The sequence below is a fragment of the Corvus hawaiiensis genome, chromosome 5 (genome assembly GCF_020740725.1).
Source record: "Corvus hawaiiensis isolate bCorHaw1 chromosome 5, bCorHaw1.pri.cur, whole genome shotgun sequence".
NCBI lineage: Eukaryota > Metazoa > Chordata > Aves > Passeriformes > Corvidae > Corvus > Corvus hawaiiensis.
Genome location: NC_063217.1, coordinates 34,428,250 through 34,454,915, shown reverse-complemented (window position 1 = coordinate 34,454,915; position 26,666 = coordinate 34,428,250). Strand labels below are relative to the sequence as shown.

General features: G+C 38.6%; 1 protein-coding gene across 30 annotated transcripts in view; it reads left to right on the top strand.

Moving 5' to 3' along the window:
- TENM3 (teneurin transmembrane protein 3) overlaps positions 1–26,666 on the top strand; it is a 1,328,112-nt gene that overhangs the window by 1,081,252 nt on the left and 220,194 nt on the right. Inside the window, exons 1-2 of one of the 30 annotated variants that reach the window (XM_048302961.1) lie at positions 2,711–2,837; positions 3,543–3,633. The exons of 25 other annotated variants lie outside the window; for them this stretch is intronic. The gene's annotated coding sequence lies outside the window, so the exon portion shown is untranslated. Of the gene's footprint in view, positions 1–2,137; positions 2,289–2,710; positions 2,865–3,542; positions 3,634–26,666 lie in introns of those variants that run through there. 4 more of the 30 variants (XM_048302959.1, XM_048302965.1, XM_048302960.1 and 1 more) reach the window with 4 other exon arrangements.

The window sequence follows — 26,666 nt, the reverse complement described above, 5'->3', positions numbered from 1 at the left end:
GTGTACTGTTTGGCCATGAGCTATGTTGGCATAAAGTGTGATATCTGTGCTGGAGTTTGCTTCAACCCCCATTTGTCTACTCCATAGAAATATTTTCCTAAGCAAACATTTATGTTTGAGATGTCTTTAGTGTTGCACCTAATAGATTTCATAAATCATTTGTGCTGGCATTAATGGGACAGTGGAATCTCAGCACAGGGGGCATCATGGCAAAGGAAAATTCCATTGCAGCTGGCTGAAAATGGAGAGAAGTGGATGCACTGCAGTGACATCCAGGTCCTATTTTTTGATAGGGTGCAGTCTTCATTCACTGAATGTACACTGATACATATTTGTAGAAAAATGGCACATAACATATAGGTGTGGATTGTTTTCTTTTGAAAATAGGGATTATCTAAATATGTCTTTCCTTCCACAGCATCTGGCTCTTGGAGGACCCAATATCCTGCTTCCTTCACAGGTCCATGGCAGTCTTCTGTGAAGGGGGTGCAATTACAGGCGTTATCTAAGGGCAGAAATTCAAATGTGCTCTAAAGCTCTGCACAAGCTGACACCAAGCATCCAGTTCCCCTTCCTCCTCCTTCTAAGATCTGTAAGGATATATTCCTGAATTAACTAATTACTTAATAGATTTTTCAATGGCAGAAAGTGCTTATCTATAGGTACTCCATTCAAGCAGTTTGGAAAATCGTATTTCTGTGATCTAATACCCCATTTATTGCAACTAGACCTCGTGAATGCTGAGATGCTGAGAATATGAATGTTGCTGTGGAATTGCTAGAAATTTACTTCCTTAAACCGACTATATTAGTTCATGACTTCATCTCCCAGCTCTTTCTTGGCTGGTCTTGTAGCTTTCACTGATAGGAGTCTGTCCAGAATCTGAAGTGCAAAAAGCTTCCGAATTTTATGAAATTGCCCCTAAACCTGAGCAGTTTGTCAGTGGTGACTATATTAAAGTTTCTCCCTTGTGCTAAGTCAAAGCACACATAGTCTGTTGCATATCTGACTTGAAGAGCTTCAGGTCAAGATGTAGTAATTAGTGCTATTACTTTGGAATTTTTTCAGGATTTTTCCCCACTGCCAGCCATGACTGCCCTCATCAGGACCTGGCTACTCAGACCATTATTGTCCCCCATTTCACAGAATTCTACTATTTCAATCTGTATAGTCTTTGTTTCTCTAGGTTAGTGAGAATGTTTTCTCTCTTTGTTAGTGCAAATGAGCACTAATTGTGTGAGCTTTTTTATTATTTCTTATGAATAATACATCTGAAATATGTATTTTTATTGCAACCTTCTACATAACAGTGTCAAAAACATATTCTGGAATGGGATTATTTTCCCTGGAAGTATTGTATAATCATTAAAAATATCTTGATCTGATTTTTGGCAAAATGTGGCTTCTGGGCCGCTGCTGTGATGACTTGGCCTGTGTCAGCAATAGATCTTGTAATAGGGTGAGAGAGAGTTAAATTAGTTGTTATTAGCAAAGGTCCAAGGTGAAAGGAAAACCATAATAGAAGTTTTTAAAAATTCCTACATATCACTGTATTTTCTAAGCCAGCTCAGAAGGGTCTTTGTGTAGCGATGTTAAGAATGAAGTTGGAGATATCATTCCCACAGACATTTTAAGAGTTCCATGTCCCAAAAGGGAGTAATTGAAAAAAAAAAAAAAAAAATTAAAAATCTGGTTCTTTTACTAAAGACAGAGGCACTAACTTCAGTTTGATTGCCAGCCAAAAATAGGCTTTTCTGTTTCAAATGAGTACATCAGTATCTTCGTATTTTGTAGGTATCTAGTTCTTCCTGCTCTCTCTACAGTATTTCAGAAATTAATGGTGAGTCATGTGAATGCTGTATTTTGTATCTGTTATTTGATAGCTTTATCTGACAGCTATGATGCATCCAGTCGGATCAAGCTGCAACTCCAAAGGCTTCATGAGCAGAGAACTTGATCACAGATTTCCAAATGTTTTGAATTAAGCAGAGTGTATTATATTCCTGCCTCTATAGACACGAAGCAGAACCGTCTCCTACGGTGGTGAATGGAGGGGGAGGTGTTTCTGTTTCAATTAAAGCCCAGGTGGTGCGTGATGAGGGGGCCGGTGTCACATCTGCGCGCTCACAGCTGCGCTCTGGTCCCGGCCCGGCCCGTCTGCTCAGCGGCGCTCCTCCTCGGGCACCGGCCGCGGCCAGACGCGAGCCCGCCTTCCGCAAAGCCCGACCGGAGCTGCTTTCCGTCAGTGCCTCCCGGCTGCGGCGGCTTGCGCGGGAGGGAGCAGGCAGGTACTCTACGCTGATATACCAACTACCTTGCGCGGCAGGGAGTTATTCTGTGTCTCGGGAAATCCCCGCTTTGCGGTGGATGCCCGCGGGCCGTACGAAGAGCGCGGCGACAGCGGCTCCGCGCTCTCCGAGAAGGCTCCTTCTGCCCTTCCCCGGAGCTCCGGGCCGTACGCGCTTGTGGCCGCTCCGCGAAGCCGCCGCCGCGGGCCCGAGAGGGTTCGGTGGAGCCGGGCTCGGCCCCCGCCGCTCGCCGGGACGGCGCGGAGCTGCCGCCGCGGGCTGCGGCGCGGCCGGGCCGGGGCGAGCGGCGCTGGGCGCAGACGGGGCTGGCGGCGGAGCGGTGGGCGCGGGGCGGGGCGCGGGCGGGGCGCGGGCCGGGGCCGGGGGCGGCGCCGCTGCCGCCTCATTCCGCGGCTCGGGCAGCGCTGCGAGAAGCCGCGGGCGGCCCGCCCTGCCAGCCGAGTGTGCCTAAGCCGGGAGGTAACCGCTCGCGTCCTGTGTCTGGCCGTGCTGCTGAAAGAGCCCGACCCGGTGTCTGGCTGGGATGCGGTAGGAGAGATTCGCGAAATCGGCGATGTAAGAAATGAGAAGTTTTTGCATAATTTGCATTTGCGGTATCGCATCTCGCTGCGGAGCGAAGCCTTCGAGCTCCATCGCCCGACTCTGTTACGCTCGGGTAATGGGAGAAGTATAAAGTGCTTCTGATTATCGTGCTTCCTGGGGGCTGCGATTCCTGCTGCACTGGGTGGGATGTGGAAGAGATTGTGCTCGTTCAAAAGTCTAGAAAGAAAAACGTAACTTTACAATAGTGCAAATTATGCAAATAAAAGTATTGGGTGGGAAATCAGCCCAGATTCATTTCTAAAGAAGTGTAAAATCCTTCATTTAAGCTTAGTGTAATCTTTGACATTTATGTGGGCACCTGAAAAAAACCAGCCCTAAAGCAGAGCTTTGGTATGGAAGTACAGTGCTGCTGCGAGCAGACACATTTCTGTCTGCTTCTCATTTAAAGTGCCAGCTCCTTCTTTTTTGTATACCTAATACATGATACGCATGGAATATACAGCTGTGTCACAAAGTCATTCTGATTCTTAAAGCTTAATGTAACCAAATTCATTGCCTAAAGATGGTGTAGTTGAAAATTTGATCCTTTTTCACTGAAGTGGAAATACTTTCAGTAATTGAAAGCAGATTCATGTCTGGAGTTGTAGAAGCCAAGGTTTTCATTTTTAAAATAAACCTTTTGTTCTTCAGCTTTAAATATTTCAGTGAGCCATCCGGAGACCTCTGTTAATTGCTAGAGTAGACTTTAAGGAAGGATTGGGGGAAAAAAAAACTGAGAAAGGTATGTCAGCAATTAAATTTACTTATAATGTCTGTATTCCAGTGCATGAACATACCATTGCAGCTTTTGTGCACACTACATTTTAGTTTTCTTGTTCATCCATGTGAATCTGAATTTGAACTACCCATCTGTCTGTGGAGTGTTTTATTTTAAACTATCGTCACTTATTTTCACCTTAATTAGCCCATTTGGCGTTGTTTTGGGGTTTTTTTTTAACAGTTTATTAAACAAAACAATCTGAACTTTGAAGATTTGAGGAAATACTGATCTGCTTCAGTAAACAAACCTGACACTTTGTAGTGATAGCTGCCCTTTGTTAACTTTGTGTCTATTTTCTGGCTGATCCTGTGGAAAGCTTTCAAAACCCTTGCCTTCTAATATTTTAGCAATGGGGAAAGAAACTTAGGATGTGAACTACCAAACTTCCAGACAAAGACTGAGCTGCTCTGGAGCTGTTTGTTAGCAGCTTTAAAGGTAGAGAACAATGGAGGGAGAGGAAGGGAAGTACCTTCTCTCCCCTAAGATCTCTCATCCACAGAGTAAATTCACTGAAAATGTGTAGAAAAGTTACTGAAGATGGCAAGAGTCCCCTATCCATTGAAAAGCGTGTTAATTTCTTAATAAGACACAAGGATCTAATTGCCTGATGTTAAGTATAGCCTATCATTAAGATAAGAATGTGTAATTTGCATAATGGCACTAAATAGGCTGGGTTTACTCCCATGAACTTCTAGCACACAGCTGGTGTAGTACACTTTTCCGTCTTTCAAAAGGTAAATCTTCTAATGTATCCTCAGTAAGTTCAGGTGGAAGTATTTGTGTAAAACCCAGGAAGGGGAAAGTGCTCAAACAAGAACAGAAAGAAATCTAGTTTACCATTTTTTTCATCCATCAGATTGGGGTTCAAAACTGTCATGCAGTCCAGTAACTACAAATGAGATGTTACAAAGTTTTTTGATTAATCGCTCTGCAATCCTGTGTGGAGAGTGGCCTCATATTTCACAGTATAAGAATTTTTTTTCTGTCAAGGAGTTATAAAAGGGTGTGTTACAATTTAGCAAGAGACCTACAGCACTAGTACCTTTAAAAAACATTTAATGTTTAGATGGCTTTGGCTTGTCGTTTTTACTTTCTGACCTTTCTGTAGCAGAATTGAGAACACAAGAAGTTATAAGTTCCATGCAGTATGGGGTATATTTTTTTCCATTTGAAGAAAAGCAGTTTCTGTCTAGAAAAATTGATAATTGATGCAATAAAAAAAATATAAAATGTCATTTCAGATGTGTGTACATTCTAAAGGTCCACAATAAGAATGCTGCCATACACCCCTCAGCTTTGAAGTCTGATTTTTTAAGCTACAGATAGCAAGTTAGAGGCTGAACATTGAAATTATCTTTTCTAATAATGGCAAATTTTAGTACTGAAGAGTTTATCCTTTGGCTGGGAAGATACAGAACTATCTGTACATATCAGTGTCTGATGCAAAGGGACCCAGCTTAAGGAATTTGTCTTGTGCTGTAGTCTTTCATTTCTAATGTGCATCTGTGAAGATTTAGCATGACTTTTCAAATTACCAAAATGGTCTGATAAGCAATTGTGAGATCAGACACTGTAACTTTTCTTCCTATAACTTGTATTGCTTCCCAATTCACTTGTTGAACTAAATAAGGAAAAATATAAGGTCGTAATATATGCACTTTGTACAACATAGACATTTGAGCGATGGTATCAGAAAATAGGACTACCCTGTATTGTTGTCCAAAACAAGAAAAGACATTAGCTTTCCTATCCTTTCTGCATGTGTTCAAAGATCTTATTGCTGGTTACATTCATTCTAAATACTTCTATAGGCGTCGTTCTGTGTGGGTTTGAAGGACTTTCTCCAGAGGTAGTTAGAGATTTATGCTTTTCAGAACAGCAAGAGGGCTTTTGTATATTCAGTGATGTATAGAGGATGATGCTGTGAGCTGGTGACCTCACTAATGGTTTGAAGATGTATATATCTTTTCAGGTTTGAAGATTTTTATACAAAACAAGAAATCAGGATGAAATAAAGCAACTGTACTAAAAAAAATGTTTCTGTAGTTTTCCAGCTAAGTTAACCTTTTTAAATGGTAGGAACAAGTGGAAAAAATGGCACTTGTGTTCCTTTAAAAAACGTCACCCATGTTAGAAACTCTGGACAGAATAGGTAGGTGGCTGAAATACTCTGAATGAGTAGAAAATAGTCATGCATCTTCTTTGTCTAAGATTGAGGAATTCAAAGTGCAATTATACACGAAAACTTCAGGACTCACTCAAGGTAACAACAAAGTGTGTAGTCATCTTTTGAGATTGACTAAGGCCAGCATTTATCCAAACTTGAAATGAAATAACTGTTTTTTGTAAACTGCTATAAAGTAGATTGTTTTTGAAGCAAGTCCTTTAGATGTAAGAAAAATGTAGAGTTCTAGTATCTGGAAACAGTATATCATTCTAGCTCAGAACGAAAGACTTATTTATGGCTTGTTATATACAGCAGAAAGGACTTCGCATAGCTTTGGTATATGAATCATTGCAAACTTCTTGGTTTTGATACTGTAATCACTTATTTTTGTATTTAATACATGAAGGTACCTTTACAGGAGGTTTAACTTCTGGTGTATTCAGAATTCAGGAGTTGACTCTGCATTAAGAAGTGTTACAGCAAAAGATTAAGCCAAATACCTGAACATGTTGAAATTTGCAACAGAAAAATGTTTTGTAGATGTAGTTTTTTCTGAAAAAACTACATCTACAACTCAAAGTAATGGTGGCCTGACAAAATGGCAGAGGTGGACTTGCTGTAATTTCTGAACAACTGCATTATGATAAAACTGATTAAATACATGTGACAGGGTTTCTGTGTACTTTATTTTCTGTGGCAAAGGAAGAGCAATTTTTGCAGTAGCAATGAGCTAACATATCTAGGATCACATCAACAGTGAGTTATGAGTTTTTATCTTTCTGATAAAACTTGCTGTTTTGCTGCTTTCTCACTTTTGAAGGGGATTCAGACCTATACAGCAATATTTCTGAGGTGATTAAAAGAAAAACAGATTTAGAAGAAAAAAAAATTAATCTAAAATAAGATCTCTTGCATCTCTGCATAACTAACATCCAACTGCTTTACCAGGTATTTTATTCTTCTTTTTCTGTTTCAGTTGTTATTAGTCCAAGAGCTATTGACATGGGTTTTTTTTTTCTTGGTATCAAGAAGAATTAGTGTCCTGGAGAGCTATTTGAAATGCAAGAGTAAATTTTAATCAAAACTTAAAAAAAAAAAAAAAGGCAACTGCTATTTATATAAAGATATTATTTGGTTGGTTTTCATAATTGTATAAATCATAAAAAAGCACTACCTTAAGCTTCCAAATTGTCAGAACTGCCAAACTAATTTTTAAACTGCTTTAATTTTCACCTCCAGTATAGTTGCTGACCACACACAAAGGAAAAAAAAAGAATGAAAATGGTTTTTTAGAGCAGCTTTTGGTTTAATCATACAGACCTGCTTTTTCATAAAACATTATTATACCTTTGTATGAAATATAACCAATTTCAAATCTGCAGAAATTTCAGAGTTGTTAACTTTTTGCAGGACATTTTTTCTCATAAGTCAGAAACTGCATTAAAGAAAGGACTGTTGTCCAGGGAGTTGTAAAGAGTAGCCTGGAAAGCCTCTCATGTTCTTTCTTTTAAATAGAACAGAATTGCCTTACGTAGCAAAGTTAACTTTGTTAACCTTTTATAATTATTTAACCATTATTTCATTTTACCCCCTGCTTAAACATTGTACATTAATGCAATAGACACCTGGCTGTGCTCTTAAAAGTTTATTTGTCTTTCAATTCCTGTGATAGTAGGGGGCAGTATATCTCCTTAATTATCTTTGTTCAGGGAAATGTTGAAAGGCCAGGGTAGTTAAACAAGGCCATTTGGATTTGCAGTAAGGTCGAAGTCAGATGCAAGGAAAGTGGTTAAATGCATTATCATCTTATTGAGCACATCATCAGTAAAGTGACCTTGATGGAGGTGGAAAAAGCCATTTGGCTATTTTATGACAGCCACCTCTCTGCTGGCATTATCCCTGCCAGAGTGTGCTTCAAATAGCTGTATCACAGTCTTCTCTTGTTGCTTTGAAATCTGATTTTTCTTAATTACAGATAACGAGTTAGAGGCTGAACAATGAAATGAACTGTTCTAATAATGGCAAATTTTACTACTGAAGAGTTTATCCTTTGGCTTGGGAGATCTAGAAATATCTCTAAATTGACTATTAAGGTGACCTTTATGTTAATTATTATATACCTGTCTTTAAGGATTTCATTGATAATCATTTGTTTTAATTCATTACTGCTTTTAAAACTGGTTTTTAAGTTACTATGAGGACAGACAAGCCAACTTCCAGCCTTAGCAGCATGGATGTTATTTGTTTAAATGTGTGTGTTTTTTATGTTTTTTTTAAAGATACTCGAACCCTGGGAGGCCTGTGACTAAGCTGGAAACAAATCATTTAGAAAATAGATAATTAATGGTTAAATTTCTATCTTACTTGTGTTTTGTAATGGTAGGCAGTATTTATGTCTTAAAAGCTTAAAAGTATAATTCTAGCTATTGCATACTAATATAAGTATTTAATCAAATACTCTCAACTGTCCATCTTCCCCCTTCCTTTTTACCTATCTTTTCTCATTCAAGAAAGATTTCTTTCATTTGTGTAAAACTACATTGATTTCAAATAAACAGGGTAATTTTCAATTTTTGGCTTTTGAAATAGCTTAGTGCTATTTTTTTTCCTTTTATAGTGCTCCCTGTCTAGGCACTGGCATAATTGTTAAGTGAATTTCAAAACAAATGCACAAAATACAAGGAAAGACAATAACAGGAAAACTGGATCCAAATTTGACCACCTGAAGGTATAGGTTAATTGACTGAGACTCACAGCCGAGTATTAAAAATTATTGGAGACTAGAGGGAATGATTTATAAGAAAGATGGAAAGAAAGAAGAAAACTATGTAGCATAGTCACATGGAAGGACCACCTGTAACATTTTTAAAGACCTTGTGGACTCAGATGATGTATCTAGATGCAGTAACGTGAGTTAAGGACCAAAAAAATGAGCTGCATATCAAGAGGCATTTTGTAACACTAACATCCTGGAGGTGATGAAAAATATCTCAGCACAGTTCACAGATGTTCCATTTTTTGACGAACAAGTATTACTTGTTTTGTAGTGTGTTGAGTGGCTGTTACACATTTTGTTCCTAAGCTTTGATTATATGTTGCCATTTTGAAGGGAGATGATTTTAACTTCCACTTTGCAACCTATGAGCTCCTTTTCTTCAACACATAGGTGATCTCCTAAGAAGAGAGCAGGGTTCTTCTTCCCATCATCACCTCGGTCTTTGAAGCTGGAAAGCGTTTCATAGTTGTCTCCTCACCAGTTCCACAGCAGTAAGAAAGCACGTTGCCCTCGCATTTGTGGTATTTTTCTGGGACATGTTACTTCAGGCAGTTAAGATTTTAAAGTTGCCAGTTGCCAGCAGTGTTTTGGTGTGGTCTTTAGCGCAGGGTTGTAGAGTCAGAGTGTGTACTCAACGTGAAGCATCATTGTCCAGATGGAGAGAGAATGTCCCCTTTCACTCATGCCAAGTTCCCCATGTTCCTGACAGACTTGGCTATTGACCTACTTGCCTATATGATAGAAGTGCCTTTTGCCTAAAGAATTTTCTTACATTTTTCTTTCTGTTTAATTATTCTTGCTTCCTCCTCAGCTCTCTGCTTTTACTTGTCAATCATGTTCTGCCATAAAGCAGGAGGATTATCTGTATGTGTATGTTTCCATATGCCCAACCAGAAGACAAACTTTTTGAAGGCAGACACATAGAGTTTGAAAATGTAATTCTGTCAAACTGTCTTTTTCATCAGATGACTTCAGGAAGGCTGCCACACAGATAGGCCTATCCATTGTCTTGTAATGATACTGAATCTTAGGATCTCTCCTACCAAGCAAGAGACAAGCAGTAAGCTGATGGATCTTGAGCTGAAGAGGATCTCACTGTCCCTTGACAAGTGTGCTGAAAGCACTGACAATATTGAAGTCTTTTTTGTAGACTGGAAGTACCTCAAAGAACTTTTCTTTTCCAGCCTTGTCTTCCTTTTCTTTTGCCCCTCCATTGACAACTTTGGTTTATGGAGCTGAGCATGTATTTTCTTTCCAGGAGAGTTTCTTTTCAGCAGCTGTCCTTTCTCCAAAGGGTAGAGTAAGGTTCATAACATTAAATGGGTATCTTCAGAGAATTTCAGACAGTCTTACTCTGCAAACCCTGCTACTTCTCATTTGTGTGAGAACCCGGTGTTTACCATCCTCTTTCCCCTGAGGTCAAGGAATCTTAAACAGACTTTTCAGTCAGTGGGTTCCTCTCTGGATGCAAACCCTTCTCCCCTGGTGATTTTTCTATCAGTGGCATTTGGATAGTATCTTGAGTTATTCCTCAGCAGTTCTGCAAGCTTTTCACAAAAGAGACCTGTGTGTTATTTATCAATTCTCTTTTCTCGTTTCTGCCCTCCAGCTTTACATTACCCCCTTATCCTAGTCTTTTCTACCTAATCCTAATTTACTGCTGATTAGAGCCATGGCAGCAGAACCAGTTACTTGAGGTGAAAAAAGAGGAATAAAAATAAAAGCCTACATCAGACAAAGTTATGTTTTTGCCTTTGAGGCAATTGGTTTTGCTTGCAGTGATTTTGGTGACACCAGGCATAGCTGAACATTCTTCATTCTACTTGTATATTGTCTGCTTTTGTTTCCTGTAGTGCAACTGTGCCTCATAAAATAATGGGTAACAAATTGTTCATTCTGAGTGTTTGGTTTCGCTTTGCAGTATTCAGCAGAGCTTGTGCTAGAATCTGTTCTTTGTTTTATTTTTTCCCCTGTCTTTTTGTGTGTATTTTTTATGTGTGTGTAGTTTCCATGTGTATTCTTGAGCCAAATGTGGTCAGTATGCAATAGAGTATATGGGGATCTTTACTAAGAAATACAAAAATGTACTGAGTCCTATAACAAACTGAATTACCATCGTTCCATGAAAGTAGGTTTATTTTGTATAGTCTGTATAGAAATTAAAACCTTTATTAACATAATTTGTAGACTGAGCTGTGTTAGTCTGAAACAGCATATGCATGCATGTGTATAGTTTGAATTTTAGCCAAGGGAAGGAGTCCCCTACACTCAGCTGGCTGATGTTCCACTTGTGTTTGTGGCTGTAATGCAGCACCTCTTTAATATTCTACCTGAGCATTGAAATGGAACAGGCCACGGATGTTGATAAATCCAGAAGCCTGGCAGTGCAGTAATACTTGAGAAGTATTGGAAAGCATCAGCTCTGCTTGCCTGCTGAGAGCTGCCTGCAGCTCAGAGTGGTATGCTGCAGGCTAGCACCCTACAGCCATGAGGCGTTCCCTCCTTTCTTGGGTTTCCCAAATTCTGTGACATGGTGGAAGAGGGCAATGAAAGGGAAAGAAGAAACCAGCCACGTGCCTTTTTTTTTAACTGTAGAGAGCAAAATTAGATTTTAGAGAAGGAGAGACACATGCATAGTCTTTGTATCACTAGCAAAGGGAGCAAGCCAAGGTCATTTTCTGTTAACAGTCCAAGTATCACTGATGTGCACACGCGCTTCACCAACAGCCTGAGGACCTCATTCATTCAACCTCCTGTGAGCAGTCCGTGGTTCATACCCTTCTTTGAACTGTGTGGCTGTTATCTGGGAGAGCACTGGTTGTTAGAGCCAAAAAATTAAGGCAGGAAGAATGCTATCAATTACAAGTTATTGATGATTTTGTGCCAGTGTTTGCCCTCAAGCTTGCACTAAACTGCTCCTGTTGAGTTAGTGCAGATATAAGCATTGAGCCTGAGGCTCATGTTAAGGGTAAGAGGGAAAGAGTAAAACAAAGGACACACCTGTGGCTCTAAACAAATTTGTGTTTGACAGAAGCCATTAACACTTACAGCATAACATGGCAAACTTAACAGGAAATTCACCCAGTATGTCTGTCTCTGAATATTTTTCACACTACCATTCTAGTTAGGTCTGTATTTCTTTTTTCTTCTTCTCTGGTGATTTCTGTATGGGCCTGTCGGGCCAGGGCAGATGGGAACCCTTTAAAAAGGGATCTTGACAGACCTGAAGATTCTCTTCTTAAAAGATGGTAGTTACCTCCACTTTACTAATTCTTGATTCCACAGATTCACTTCCTGTGCTAGGAACATTCAAATTATGCTTTTGCTTCCAAGGTTTTCTTGTCATATAGCTCTTAATTTAGGATAATGAGATTTTTTTTTTAATTGCTTTAAAAAAAAAAGTAAGAGAAAACCACGCAAGAATATGAAATGTCAGTTCCCATTCAGCACTCAGCCTAGTCGAGAGGCTGCATGCATAACTACCTTGCATGTACCTGTTCTTGCCAGATTTGTCGCTCCTTTATCAGTGAAATCTGCTTGAAAAATGTTGAGCTTTGCCTCATTTTCATATACATGTGCACATTTTTTGAGACAAGTAACAATACTGTAACTCATGTTAGTGGTCACACTTCATTCAAGTGAGATGACTAAGTAACAAGCCATGTTTTGATGTGTTTTCTGTGGGATGTAAATGTATGCAATACAGCTTTTTAGTTCATAGAAGTAAGTTCTTCTCTTATGCACTCAACATCCTAAAAGTCATAAACCTTTGTACCATGATACTCGTATTGCTGCAATCGGATTCTAAGTTGTTTGAAAAGCGTGTAAGTAGTCCCTTTTGGCTACCTATATGAAGAGCCTAAAGAAATGCGCTCAACTCTGTTGTAAGTCAATTATAACTCACACTAAATGTCTCTCTCTGGCGTAGGAATGACCTAGTAGCTTATGTTTTTGGATGGAAGTACATCTCCTTTTATAAAGTCACTGCTGCTTGTTTAAAGAAAATGATTAGCACTGAAGCATGGAAGCCAGATTTGTGTAAAGTAGTGGACTCTGCCAGCTGATCTGTTAATCAGTAGGCTGTGGCTCTCCCTTTCATTCAAATGCTGACTGGTATTCTAGAGAAAGACCTTCTGCCTTTGCCTTTCATAGTTCTGGATAGCTCTTTTCCACCTCAGTAGGATTAAAATGAAGCAGAAAGAAAGTATTTGTTTATGTTTCACAGACAAACAGGTAATAGGCAATTCACTGTTTCTGTGACAGTGTCATGCTATGAGGTGGCACCATGTCTTTTCATTGAGGCAGATGTGTGTGCACTTGCATTTGTGTTAACGTGCCTTCTGTCCAGACAGGCTGGTGTTTTCAAAAGAAACTTTTGTGGTAAAAGTTTCATGTACTTAGTGGAAGAGGGGCTATCTTATTGGTCTGATCATCTGTGAAAATGTAACAGTAGGGTTTTTTATATAGATACACAAATTAACAATAATAATGTACGCTTTTCTCTGAAATACCTGAGTTTTGCAAGTATCTGTGATGTAGTTAGTAAAGCAGATTTTATTAAGTTGCTTTGCTCTTCCACATGATCAAACTTCTTTCCTTTATATGCAGTGTAAGTTGATGTGCCAATGCAGGGAAACAGTATAACCTTGTCAAAGAAGAACATAAGATTAATCTGTAATAAAATGTAAAGAAAATTTTAGAATTTTTAGTGTTGATGGTATATACACATGGTACAGTGTTCATGGTATCAGTATAGTTACACATCTGTCATATAACCAAACGAGGATCAAATCCATTTATATATATGATATGTATGACAATTGCATATCTTTATTTTTCTGATATTTTATTATTGTACTTTCCTGAGTCATGCCAGAAAGATGACAATGATAAGGTGTTACTGTTAGCTACTTGTAACTTCAGACACCCATACTTAAATATCTGCTATTGAGTATCTACTAACAGCAAACCTGAACATAATCTACATACAGCCTCATAAAATAGGAGTTCTTGGGTCATTCAGACTACACCTAGAGTTCCAGTGAGCTTAATGAACTCACTTTTGGATACAAAAAGTAATAGACATTATTAGAACATGTTATGTGTGTTCATACTTCGGGGGTGTGTTACGAATTATTTGATCTATGTAATAAGACTTGTCATAATACTCGTGTATTAAGTGGCAGCTAAAGCTCCCTGTGCACCCTGAATTAAATTAAAAAACCTGTTGGGAGTCGCAGATGGGATCTGAAGTCTGAATCTTTGGAGTTTCTAGATCCTATTGCAAAATGGGGATTATTGCCTCCCAGAATTGTTTCAAGATTATTTCAAGATAATTTCAAGGTATGCTGTCTCCTTGAGAGCCATCCCTATTGCATTCACGTGTCTGCAAAGATACACCTCGGTGTCCCTAGTTTCAGATAGCAGCACAGAGCTACCTAAGAAGGCACAGGGCCAACACAGTTCTGGTACAGTTTGGATTGGAAACCACTAATCCAGGCTGTTAGACCAAGGCATGGCTTATTGAAATAAAATATTATTAATAAATTGAAATATTATCAACATTTATCAAAATATCTTGGACTTCCAAGGAAGAAATCCAAAGCTTTTAATTTCCCCCACCTCTTCAGAGGAAATTTGTATGCAAGCTGACTAATGCACCGAATTTCAGACAGATATGAATTAAAACCACTAGGTTATGAATGCCTGAGAAACGGAGTGCATAGTGGAAATGACAGATCCAGCACAGGAATGCTATAATAACTTAATATTATAAATGCAGTTTAATCAGAAATAAGCACCTTCATGTTTCAGAAGGAGATTATGACTAGACACATTGCTTCTGTAGACGAATTCCCTGCTATGTGGCAGCTGCAGCAGTAGCGGGTCTTTACATGCCCACAAGAGCAAATCAGTTCCTGAAGAGGTAGTGCATTTGAAACTAGCAATCAGGTTTTTTTATTTTTTATATCTTTATTACGAGCATCGGTAAAGTTTGACGTGCTGTTTGCTTGAGTAGAGTTCTCTGGAACAGGTGTCTAATGTGTGTCAAATGTGTCTGATACCTTGCTTGGCCCTTCTCAGGTTGGGAACACTTAAAATCATATGGTAACAAAATGTTTATTTATTTATTTTAGGGGTTATGGTGATGTCAAATGCAGGTACCTTTCAGATGGTCAGTATTTGAGAACTGTTATCCTTTTCATTCTATGAAAGCCTTGAGAAAGAGGGAAAAAAACATTTACTGAGAGTCTTGTTAGTGTACTTCAGAGGCATCCTCTTCTGTCTTCCACACTTTGTAACTGATCACGAGCACACAATGTGGGGTGGGGTTTTTTTTTGCTGTCATGAAACACTCTTGAAGAAAGGATTTAGAAAGCAGGTTTTCAGGAAACAAGGTAATGGGAGTATTTTAAACCCCTTCATTCACATGAGGGAAAAGGGTGTTTCAAGTTGTTACTTGCATTGTATTGTGTGAATAATAAAATACTATGAACACTATTAGGCAACTGACTACAAGCTAGTTTTATTGGATAGCAATAGATCACAAGTCTGGTTGCATTTCAAATCACAAATAGGTACAATGTTTATGACAATAAATACATCGAAAACAGTAGTCTGTCTATCCCTTAGACAATACTGAACAGTTTAATCCCAAGAGATTTAGAAATACAAATATGATGGGATATGCCTCATAGGGAACATACGTCCTGTATTTCCTACTAAAATTTAAATGTAATTTGAGCAGTAGCTTTCCTACTTGTCTGTGACTGATGTTAAAACTTGTATCTTACATGTTAAGATGTTAAAACTCATCTGTAGCCAATAAAATAAATAATCTCTGATAATACGAATGGAAAATGGGTAATAAATTTATGTTCATTAGTAATGAACAGAATTTAAATGTGTAGATCTCTAAGGACCAGAATTATGTTTTTCTTTCAGCATTTCTAAAAGGCTTTGCGTAATGCCAAAATTCCTGCAAGAATCGGTATAAAAAATCAGCTAATCAGAAAGTCAGACTAGTCAACTGAAATATTTTGACTAGACAATATTTTTCTTCATGCTGTAGAGCTCTTTGTGGAATTATAGGCACTGGATCCTTGAATATATCATAAAACAATCTTAAAATTGTTGAAGAATCTGTGGTTTAGTAGCCTGTGTACATTTACATCAATACTGCAAAATTAAGTGTTTGCTACTATGTGGAATAACAGAGTTTTGATTACAAACTTAGAGATGATAAATACCAAGAACATGTTAAAACTCTGGCACCTTTTCAACCTGTAAAACTTCCTCACTGGCTACTGCAGATAGATTTTCATAATGAAACAGTGGATCATTTCTTCTAACAAGTTACAAGGTTAGAACTATTCCACAAAACATGTTAAGAATACAATGGAAAAAACCCACAAGCTTCTCTTACTTGTGGTAGACCAAGGCTGTGACAGGAACACAAGTTATGGGCTTACTTTTTCCAAAATATTTGCAGGAGAGATGTAGGTGTATTGGCAAGCCCTGCGCCCTGTTCACAGTGCTAGAAGCGTCTGTTATTTCAGGGAAATAATTTTGGCTGCTGTTGTTTTAACTGAGTTCTGCTGCTGATACAGTTATATCTGTGGTAGAACATTTACTGGCATAAATGTTTGTTTAGAAATATCATTAGGGGTTTTTTTTCCATTTCTATTATGAAAACTGGTCTACCAGCATATGCATGTTCATCAATCTCTTATGGTTTTTATAACAAATAGTAATCTCTTAGGCGTAAATATGTTGTCAGCTGTTTCACATTATTCTTTTCCATGGGAACTCCATATTGGCATTTTTAACCAAGGAAAAACCTAATCAGCTACACTAAGAAAATACTGACAGTAGCCACATGCAGAGACATTGTCAAACCAAACAGGTGTTACCCCGTCTTCCTTACATGTATTGAGCTTGATATAGGGGTGCTCAGTGGCTTAAAACAGGTGCTTGCAGAGAGCATCTGAGCTTTTGCATGTTACATTTTCTCCTGCATGCACTATCCCAGTTATGTCCAGGCCTGAAAGTCTTATCTCAACTATATTGGCAGTTCAAACTAAGCTTTGTCCCTAAGGCTTTTTAGTCCAAAAAACCCTCCTCTGAGCTAAATCCTGGTTTAACTCTGATTCAGCTGGCTTCCTGAGGTAAGGTGGAGGGTTGAAGCACATGGAGGGTGAGGAAGAGGAAGGTTGAAGTTTGTGTTGCTGTGCTGTAATAAGGGTACAGTATCTGGATTTACAAGTTTATCTAATGGTGATCCATGGACACTGTGTTGCTGCTTTGTGTTGTGCATGCTGTTTCTCAGGGTGGCTGGCATAGCTGAGAGGGGCGTTGCTGACAGACTCGTGTTTTAGATGTATTTGGTGTAGGCATTACTGGCCTCTATTATGAAAACATTTTCTGGCAGGATTTGTCTGCGTTTGATTTCTTTAAATCATTGTTTAAGAAAAAAAAAACCCCAAACAAATCAAAACCAAGACAAATCGAAGTAGCAGGAACAAGGTGCTGTTTTAGAGATTGTATAATTATTTGTAGCACAGGGAGCTGGCCTGTATTTGTGTGAAAATTGTTAAAACATGTTTAAAATGAGAAGAAAATAGCAATATATCTTGAAGTTAAAACCTCTTCCATGCATGTGGTTTACACTGAGTATGTTAATGTGCTATGCATTCATTAATTTAATACAAAAACACCATCTGTATAACAAAGATCAAAATAACTTCTGTATTTTCTTCATATTGAACCAAGTAGTTTCCAGATACCACACAGCAGGAAGAGCAAACACTTTACACCACTTTCCCCCACCTCTGGGGTACCATTTTCTTTTGTATTTTCTCCTTAATGGTGTCTTACTGGGCAGGGTGACTTTTCACTAAGGGGAAGCTGATTGTGTCTTTCTGAGCTGTGCTTAACTCCCTGATTGCATTTCATTAACTGTGTTATCCATTCTTACCAGTGTGGACAGGGATAAACCCTCAAGAGAAGAGGTGCAGCCCAGCATACTTCATGCTGGAAGCTCACTTGAAATGCCCTCATAGCGGGGTGCTATTTTCCACATAACTTGTTCTGAAGTCTTCCTAATTTTCCTATCCCTTCTTGTTCATATCTGCTCTGATTTGTTAATTCCTTATTTTTTTTCCCCATGGACTTGGTTGGTTGGTGTGTTGTGTTCTTTCGTTCCTCACTGCAGACCTGGGCTCCTTTTTGGTGCTGCTTTACCATTTCACTGGAGCCAGCAGTGCTTTTGGATTTGGCTCATCTGTGACTGCTCTGAACCACTTAGTTCTGATTTAGACTAGAAATATACACTAAAAAAAAATCTAGAAATGTATTTTTGATCTAGCCATATTTTTGAAGCAATCTATGCTGGTTTAAAGGGAGAAAGATGTGGGGCACCTCAAGTTTTAGGGAGATGTGAGCAGCAATGTCTCCTCTCCTCTAGCCTGCCTCTTCATTTCTTTCTTTCTTAGTTGATACTCGCTTTTTTGTTAATTTGGTTGAACCTTCGTGAAAACTTGACGGACAGGCTCAATTCATTTTCAGAAAACTCCCTCAAACTGCATTTCAGTTCAATGCCCTGCTAGAAAACAGACTATGGGACTGCAGAACTCCATGGTCAACCCTGACTTGGGTGCATTGCATGTGAGCAGACAGCCTAAACATGGCTTTTTCTCTCTGTCATATGAGAATTCTATATACTGGCTTCAGCAAGAGCAGGACTGGTTGCAGGATTAACTTTAAAGAAGTTTCTCACTACTTAATCCACAGTAGCTGCTGATAGGATGTTTGGTGCATCTCCTTTCACCATTACTGCACTTCTGCTCAGACCTGGCTTTTCCTAATCCAGAGTCAGTATTGGTGTGGACAGCAAGGTTGGAAAACATCAATTTAGAAAATGAAAGGTAGCTTACTTGCTATCTTGAGGAACCAGGACCTTGGCACTTCTCACTGGAACTTACATATTTATTCTTTGCATTTTCAAGTTGATGTGAGAGGAAGGATCAAATCCTTTTCGAATTTCAGATAATTACTAAGTAACTTATTCTAAGATTAAATTTGCATTCTTACAGGAAAGCTATGAACCTTGCAATATTTCAATTAGTAATACTTTTTGACTTCAAAATGCTTTTGGATTGCCTGTGACCACATCTAAAGAGATACTGTGGACGTTGTGACTAATGAGAACTGCATGTTAGCATTGTAACCAGCTAGCTTTGCATTTCTTAAACAAAAGAAAGGAGTTCTTGCAGAAAGTCTGTATCTATTAAAAGCAATAATCATAAATGATTGGCATATATCTGAGCAGTTACAATTTTGGTATCTCAGTTCTAGAACTACTCTGTTATTACTTCCTTTTTTGCTTCAAAACCTGACTTAGAGCATAGACTGACTGGCATAAAATAAAATAATGGGGCTTGTTTCCAAATGAAGGTGGGTGATGTGCTATAAGATGAAGATAACCAACTGAATTTTGCTTGCTCCCCAAATAACTGCAGTGCTGCATAGATCTGAACAAAAACCTCATACTTCCAGTATATTTGAGGTTATTTTTTTTAAGGTGGCTTTCGTTTAGTTTCTAGACTGCTAGTTACTCATTTGTAACTGCTTTTCTAGCTTGTTATCCTCTGCTTCTAGCTGCTCTGCAGACATGCAAGGCTACCCAAGGCTTTACACTTCCTAGGCACTGCCCTGTTACTCTGTCCTGATAGTTGGTAACATTAGGTAGGAACTAAGGTCCCTGCTTATGTCAAATTTTAGCAAAGACCCTTCTTACACTGGCAGTGTAAGAAAAGCAAACCATAGGGTGTGGTACTAGAACAGGTAGAGTTCATCACTAACCCAAATTTGCAGGGGCACAATTTTTGCAAGTGGAATGAGATTTTGTCATGGATTCAAATCCTTTCCGTTACACAGAAGTTCCCAATATGACTGTTATGAACAGGATTTTCAGTGATTGTACTCAGGGACAGAAGAGGATAAAAAAGGGAAGTTGTTCCTGCCACTGGAACCCTAAATCATGGGGGAGAGTCATCCTCTAAGACTGTAGCCAATCTTGAGCTAACAGTTCACTGCTGCAAAAAAACATAATACTGAAGGAAACTGAATTGGGGGGGGGGGGGGTGGCGCTGGGGTGGGCAGTGGTGAGGAAAGGGCATCATTTTCTGTTGGGTTAGGAAGTCAAATCAGTTCCCCATGCAGATAGATGGGTAATAAAGGGCAGAGAGGGGGAGGTGGGAATGGCTTGCTAGAGCAGGTGGAAGGTAGGGTGGGGTGACCCCTTTTTGTTGGGAGGCATTGTGAATAGCTCAGCCTTAAACTATAACTTCAGCCTTTGTAGCATTGATGTCAAATACCTGTGATCTTTTAAAAACCTGCATCCTGTTTTGCATCTTTTTTAGCATTCAGCTGAAGGCATTGGTGGTGGCAGACTGGCTTGAGATTCTGCAGAGAGGTCTCCTGTTCTTTAAGGTGTTTTCCTTGCACTTGGAATGTATGTAGGGGACAGATGTATTAGTTAAGCTGTTGATTGGTGATTGCAGTATCAGTGAAAGTGAAGGTTTCAGTGCTGACTTGTAGTTTGTTTGCCATTTATTTACCTTTTTGGGATACCCAGTAGGATATGAGAGTGAACTTGTCCTCTCATTTGAGCCCCAGTATGCTTATTTTGCACATTTGTGCAATTGCTGTGAAGAAAAAAATCACTACAATAGTCTGTAAATGTGAGCAGCTGTAGTGGCTTTCTCCACAGAAGAATGGAGGATTCTATCCCAGACACCCTGTGAGTTTGCTCTGTGTCTTGCTGCAACTGTGCCCTGGCAGCACAGGAGCACCGTCTTGCCTGAAAACCATGCTGCAGTACAATCTGGGCTTCAGTTGGTCCTCTCCCCAAAGCCCTGCTGCTCAATCTCATTGCCCTCTTGCTCTCAGAGACTATTTACTCCTTAAAAACACCTCTCAAACAGCTGCACAAGGTGCATGCAGGCAAGCACTTTTTAGTGATACGGCTCCTTTAATAGCTAGTCTTTAGAGCAGAGTGAGATGAGCTGAGCTCCTTGATTTTCTGAGCTGAATGTTTGCTCAGTTCTCTGTAGCATACACCCCTAAGGAAAATGACAGTCTGCAATCACTTCGGCAGAGCTAGATGCCATGTAGGTGTCATGCAGTATCCACTGTTGGTTACTCACAAGTTAGAGATGATGAGGAAGTATTTTGAAAGAATGAGAATTTAAAGGCCTGAACTTCATTCTGGAAAAAAAAATGACAAACCAAACACAAAATGCTTTGCTCTCAATGTATGAGTCTCTTTGCTGTTGGGCTCTCAACTTAAGTGCTATGGTGATTTTATAATCTCTTGAACAAAACTAGGGAATGATGGGCAAAACTGGACAGTGAAGCAACAAAGAAATCATTGCTCAATTTGAAAAAAAAAAAAAAAAATTAACAAGCAAAAAGGTTCATGTTGAGTCATCCCAGCTCTCTCCTAGTGCTTCATTTTGTGTGAGTTTGCAAAGAAGATGGAGAAATGCCAAAATTCAGGGAGGAGATCCCATGTAATCCTGTAGTGTGCCAGAGAGGAAAGGCTGGCAGAAGGATTACACGTGTTCCTGATGTGTTCATTTATGGTAACGCAGCTTTGTTATTTGCCAACCAAATGGATACTTAAAAGAGGAGATTAATAGTGGAGAACATCAGCTCAAACTTGTCATGGCCGTTTGAAATACGGTTTATCTGATAAATGGTATTTCTGTAAGGTCATTCTGCATTTTAGTTGTTTTCCTGCAGGCTCCTGCTAGTTGATTGGAAACTTTTCTTGAGAGGTCAGGTTTGTTCTGTGGTTTTGTTAAGAGTGAGAGCTGTTAGATGTGGCATGAGGCTGTACAGCCTTTTTGGGCAACAAATCCGTGCAAAAAGGCCTCGTGTTATCAGTGTCACAGGGATATGCTTTTGATGGGTGCACCTGCAGCCCTGGGGGCAGGGACAGCACATGGCCTGTGGGCACTGAGCCTGTGCTGGTACTGGGTCTGCAACTTGCTTGAGTTTTGAACGAGTGCATGAATGTCCCCATCTTCAAGTCCAGTCTGTTTCAAAACAGACAATGCCCAAAGAAGCAAATTTATTCAGGTATCATTTAGCTTCAACTATTTAATTGGTTTTACTGACAGTAAAGGAGAAGTGAGTGTGATATGTCAGCAAACAAACTAATTTTTGTTTTGAGAATGTATTATTAATAATATTAAGGCATTGAAATACCTGATGTGGATTCTTCTTCTGCAAACAGAAAGAGTATCTTTGGTGCAATATTTGCATTTCATAAGCTTTGCTGAGATTCATATCAAGTGTAGAGAATATGATAAACTGTTTTGCAGAATTTAATAGGAGATAAACACCAATTTTAGTGCATGAAGAGGTGCCTGTTTAGTGATAAAGCTAAGATTACTATCAGCAGATAAAATTTTCCACAATACTCTTTGTTTCCCAATATTAATATAAAGTGCTGTCAAAAAATGAACTTAAAATGTAACTTGATTCAATTGGGGTAGGGAAATTAAGAAACAAGAAAAAAACGTATTTTTTTTAGCTTTTTTTTTTGTTTGTTTAACTTGTTTTTACTGTTGGTTTGTAGTGAATCATCCACTCTGTTTCTCAGTAGAACAGTGCAACTTCATGTGTAAAAGTTAATTCTTAGTAAAACAGGACATATTTGTAAAGAGAGTAGATAATCCAGATAAACTGCAGGTTCACAGTAGCCTGCTTTTTACTTAATCTTTTCTTAGAGCAGATTAGGAAACCAGGCTAAATCAAACAAGCCTTCATTTCTGAGGCTTCATTCCACGCCAACACCAAGCATGACAAATGCTGGTTGCCATTTCATGGGGTGAAGGTTGCCAGATCCACCAACTCTTCTCAGACCCTTTTGCTGGTGTACAGGGAGTTTTTGGCAAGGCAGTATTTCAGAAATGCTCCCACATCCAGAACACGAAGCATTTAGAAAGTGCCAATGCCCCTTTGGATTTCTACATGATAATTTTTGGTGCCTTTGTGTTGTAACCAAATCTAACATTTATCTGAGGAGAAATCTCACAAATTCCCTGTCATATTTTACTGTGCCGTAGGTGGTTTCACTGCTGGTTCTTAGCAGCTTTGCAGAAGCAGATGTTGCCCTCCATTTTGAGAGGAATGCACCATCTCCCCAAAATGGCAGCTCTGGAATGGATCACTGGCCATGTTGTCAAGCCACATTAAAAAGAAAAAAAAAAAAAAAAAAAGGAGCAGGGGGAGCAGAGGCCATATTGTACAGAAGGTGGAAGACCTCACCAGACAAACATTTCTTTAAAGCCTTTCCCTGTCAGAAAAATCTTAAATTTTCTTGCCAGCACTTGGGATCGCCCAGGCAGTGTCCATAACCACCTCAAGTCTGAGTGCTCTCAAAAGGCTTTGAATATTTCCTGTTGTCAGTAGGATATGTCTGTGTACAGCACTAGTGCCTCCATGGGCCATGTTTTTGTTGTGTGCCAAGTGCTGCTGCTGCGGCCCCAAATGGTGGTGAAGAGTGCGAATCTCGGGCCCCACAGGTGCTCAGCAGTGCAGGCTCATGAGGATCGTTTTGACACATAACCTTCGCTATTTCAAAAATTCTGAAATTATTTTAGCTTTTAACCATGTTAAAATGTTCATCTTATTGAGTTCAGCACTTTATGAAGTTAAATCTCCTAAAGCCCTCTGTCGTGACATAAATCCGCGGAGGGAAAATGTGTGTCAGCAGGTGTTGTCCTGCAGTGTTTGGTGAAGGCCCTTTTGCACGACTAGAGTGTTTAATACCCAGGTAAAGTAAACTGAGTAATATAGGGAACTCTAGTCTTGTTGCTATTAACTTCCCTAATTGTAGCATGGTTAACAGTCAAAAAATTTAGTAGTCCTTTATGAAGGGCTTGTAGGTGCAGTGGCAGAAGGGGATGACTGAAAGGTGGACTTATTTTGGGAAACCTAATTATAACTGCATCATTTTACTTTTCTGTTATTGTTGCCCAATTTTGTCGTGCTCCTAGTGTTGCTATTAATGTCTTCCCAAATGTCAAATTCAGACTGCTGATGGTGATCATCTCATGTCATATTGCTAAATATATACATGCTGTTGAGAATGACTGATGTAAATGTTATGCCAGACCTTCTACATATGCATATTAGAAGACTTTTTATTCTAAATACCTGCTATCAAATACATACTTAACTATTTCTTTAAGTAGTATATGAAACAAATTGAAACTTTTTTTTTAGGAGTCGTCATGCTATTGTATTATTTTAAATGATCTGTGATAGGAAAGATCTCACTTGTGAATGGTTGTGACACTAAATGATGCTAAGTAAGAAACTCCAAATGTGTCTTTACTTTGAACTGAAAGCTAATGTGATTTCCTTAGAAATGTTTCTCTGAGAGATCTGGATGCATGTGACTACCACCTAGCAGTCAAATGAAGAAAACCAAAAAATGCCTCAGGGACATTCTTAGTAAAACTTTCTAATATATTAAAAAAAAAACAAACTTGTTCCTTCTAGTCTGGTAAATTCAATACAGCTTCAATTATTAATGTTAAATAACTCTTGATTTCTTTTTTCTGAGTCATTTTGGAAATGAAAAGTCACGTTAATTGGCTGTATGTGAATGAACACTTACTGTGTGCAGCATAAATTGTGTTGTTCAGTTTACTAGTTCTTGGAAGCACCTTGTGCAAAGTTTTCCTCTGATATATATTGAATTTCATGTGTTCAAGCTATTTGAAGTGTACAGTATTTGTAATTTGGATTGAAACATCAATTACATGCTGTTGGAGCTGCTCTTTAAATGCTTTTCTTTGTAAGAGCCTGTAGCTTCACTTGTAAATAAGATTGCAAACATAACTGAAAAAAGAGTTAGTATCTTGTTGCTACTGAAAATGGTTGCAAATGACTGTGGAGATTACGTACCAAGGGAATAAGATTTTACCTTTGTGATGGTTTTGTGATGTTTCCAGTGTCCTTTAATATCTGCCATTATGCTATTTTCATAGTTCAAAAGCAAGGTCTTGAAATTTTAGAATTATAAATGTATTTATTATATTCCCCACACCTGCAAAAAAAAAAGAGGTCTGAATTCTAACACATGCATACATAATTGTGGGATTTCAAAGTGCCTGTATCCTGTTAGAACAGCAAACCTTTGGATATCAATTTTGAAGAAATGAGGGATGCCATTTGTTTTTATTAAGCTGGGATTTGAATGCTTGGAGAAAGTATTGGGGGAGGCATTTCTTGTGGAAATGGAAGTAATATTCCTCATTTGTGATGTTGAAAATGTTATTTTTGCCATAGTTACATTCTTTATAAATAAACCTAGGAATATGTGCCTAAACCAAATATGCTTATTTTCTATTTCTACTTATAACTTTGGCTTTTTATTATTAATTTAATTTTCAGGGTGTTTTCTGTGTAAGACCAAAACCAGAATTGAATATACGGCTCTCTAAATGTGCCATTGTTTCTTTGTGATGGAAAGGGCAGTGTATTGATTACAGAATACTGAGGCATTGAAAACCTTTGTTCTATTGTCAAGTCATAAGGGAAATTAGTGAGTGATGTTTTTCAGTCAAGGAACTTCGTAATAAAGTTAAAATTAACTATTTTATCTGACCACAAACAAATAAGAAGACAAGAATAAAAGAATAAGCTTGCAATTCAGCCATCTCCTCCCTTTTTCTTAATTCAATGAACATCTTTCCATCTTTTGTGCAGCTTTCCACTCTTTCTGTTTGGTTAGTCGCATATTCCAAATACCAAATCTTGTAAAAGTGTCCTAGAAGAGGCTTGCAATTTCTATGAAAGATTAAGGTTTTAGCTGGTCGATCTAAATTTGCCAGTATACGTATATGATTTTAGATGTAATGTAGAATAAGTGAGATGATGCAACAGAAGTTTCTGGGTGTAGACCTGTCTTATATCCTGGCCAACGCTCTTCACCACAGGAAATTTTAGTTATTTTTGTATTTTTCAGCATCAAACCTCGAGGCATTTTGTACTATTTCTCTAATTATGCTTATGAAATGACATTTGGGGAACCCTTAGGGACTATTGGGAAATCATTTTCCTAAAGGTTGCTGTTCAGAATAGGATGTGGGAATAATTAGTTCTTTCATGGTGGGTTGTGTTTGTTTACAAGGAAATTGTATCCTACATTTAGTAAGATAAAGCCAGTGCACTCTTCTTCATGCAGTAATTGTTGTCTTCTGCTATAAAATTACTTCAAGACAAAAAAAAAAAATTAAAAATTAATTCAGTACAGTCTATTTCAACTTAGGCTTAAAATTTTAGTGCATTTTCTGTTCATGGTGAACATGATCATTCTTAAGTGTGTTTGAGATTAAGGACGGCTTTATGAACTCAGCATTAAAATTGTTGATCCTCATTTCAATGTCCTGTGTTTCAGCATAAGCATGAGGATGTTTTTGTTACGAGGAGTTCTTGCAAGAAGTCCATATGCTGAAGAAGGACAAGCTAGCGTGGAGAAACTGGCAAATAAAGAGAGATGCAATTAGCAGAAAAAGAAAGAAAATTTTCTGAAGTGATATATATCCAGCAATACTAGAAAAAAGGGAGGAAATTACAGTATATATAGGAAAAATGTGTAGACTGGAGAACAAAGTAAGCATAGCATTTCTCTGGAGAAAGTTGTCTAAGTCCTAAATTTTTTTAATAGTAGATTGCACACAGCACTGAGAAATAACATGTATAAAAGTGAGGAGAAGAAGGGGGTAATTTAGTGTCTTTCTACCTCTAACTTAGAGCCGTAGCCTCTATGTGAGATTCAGTTCCACATGGAAGCTGTGCCAGAGATTCAAGTGCAGTATGTGCTTCACCATGTCCTGAACTGTGAATCAGGAGCAGCTAAGCACATGATGACCCTCTCTTACTTTGAGTAGATCAATTTAGGACATTCAGTAACTTCCTTACAGTGATTCAATATAAAAATTTTAGTTACAAGTGGGGAGGATTGAA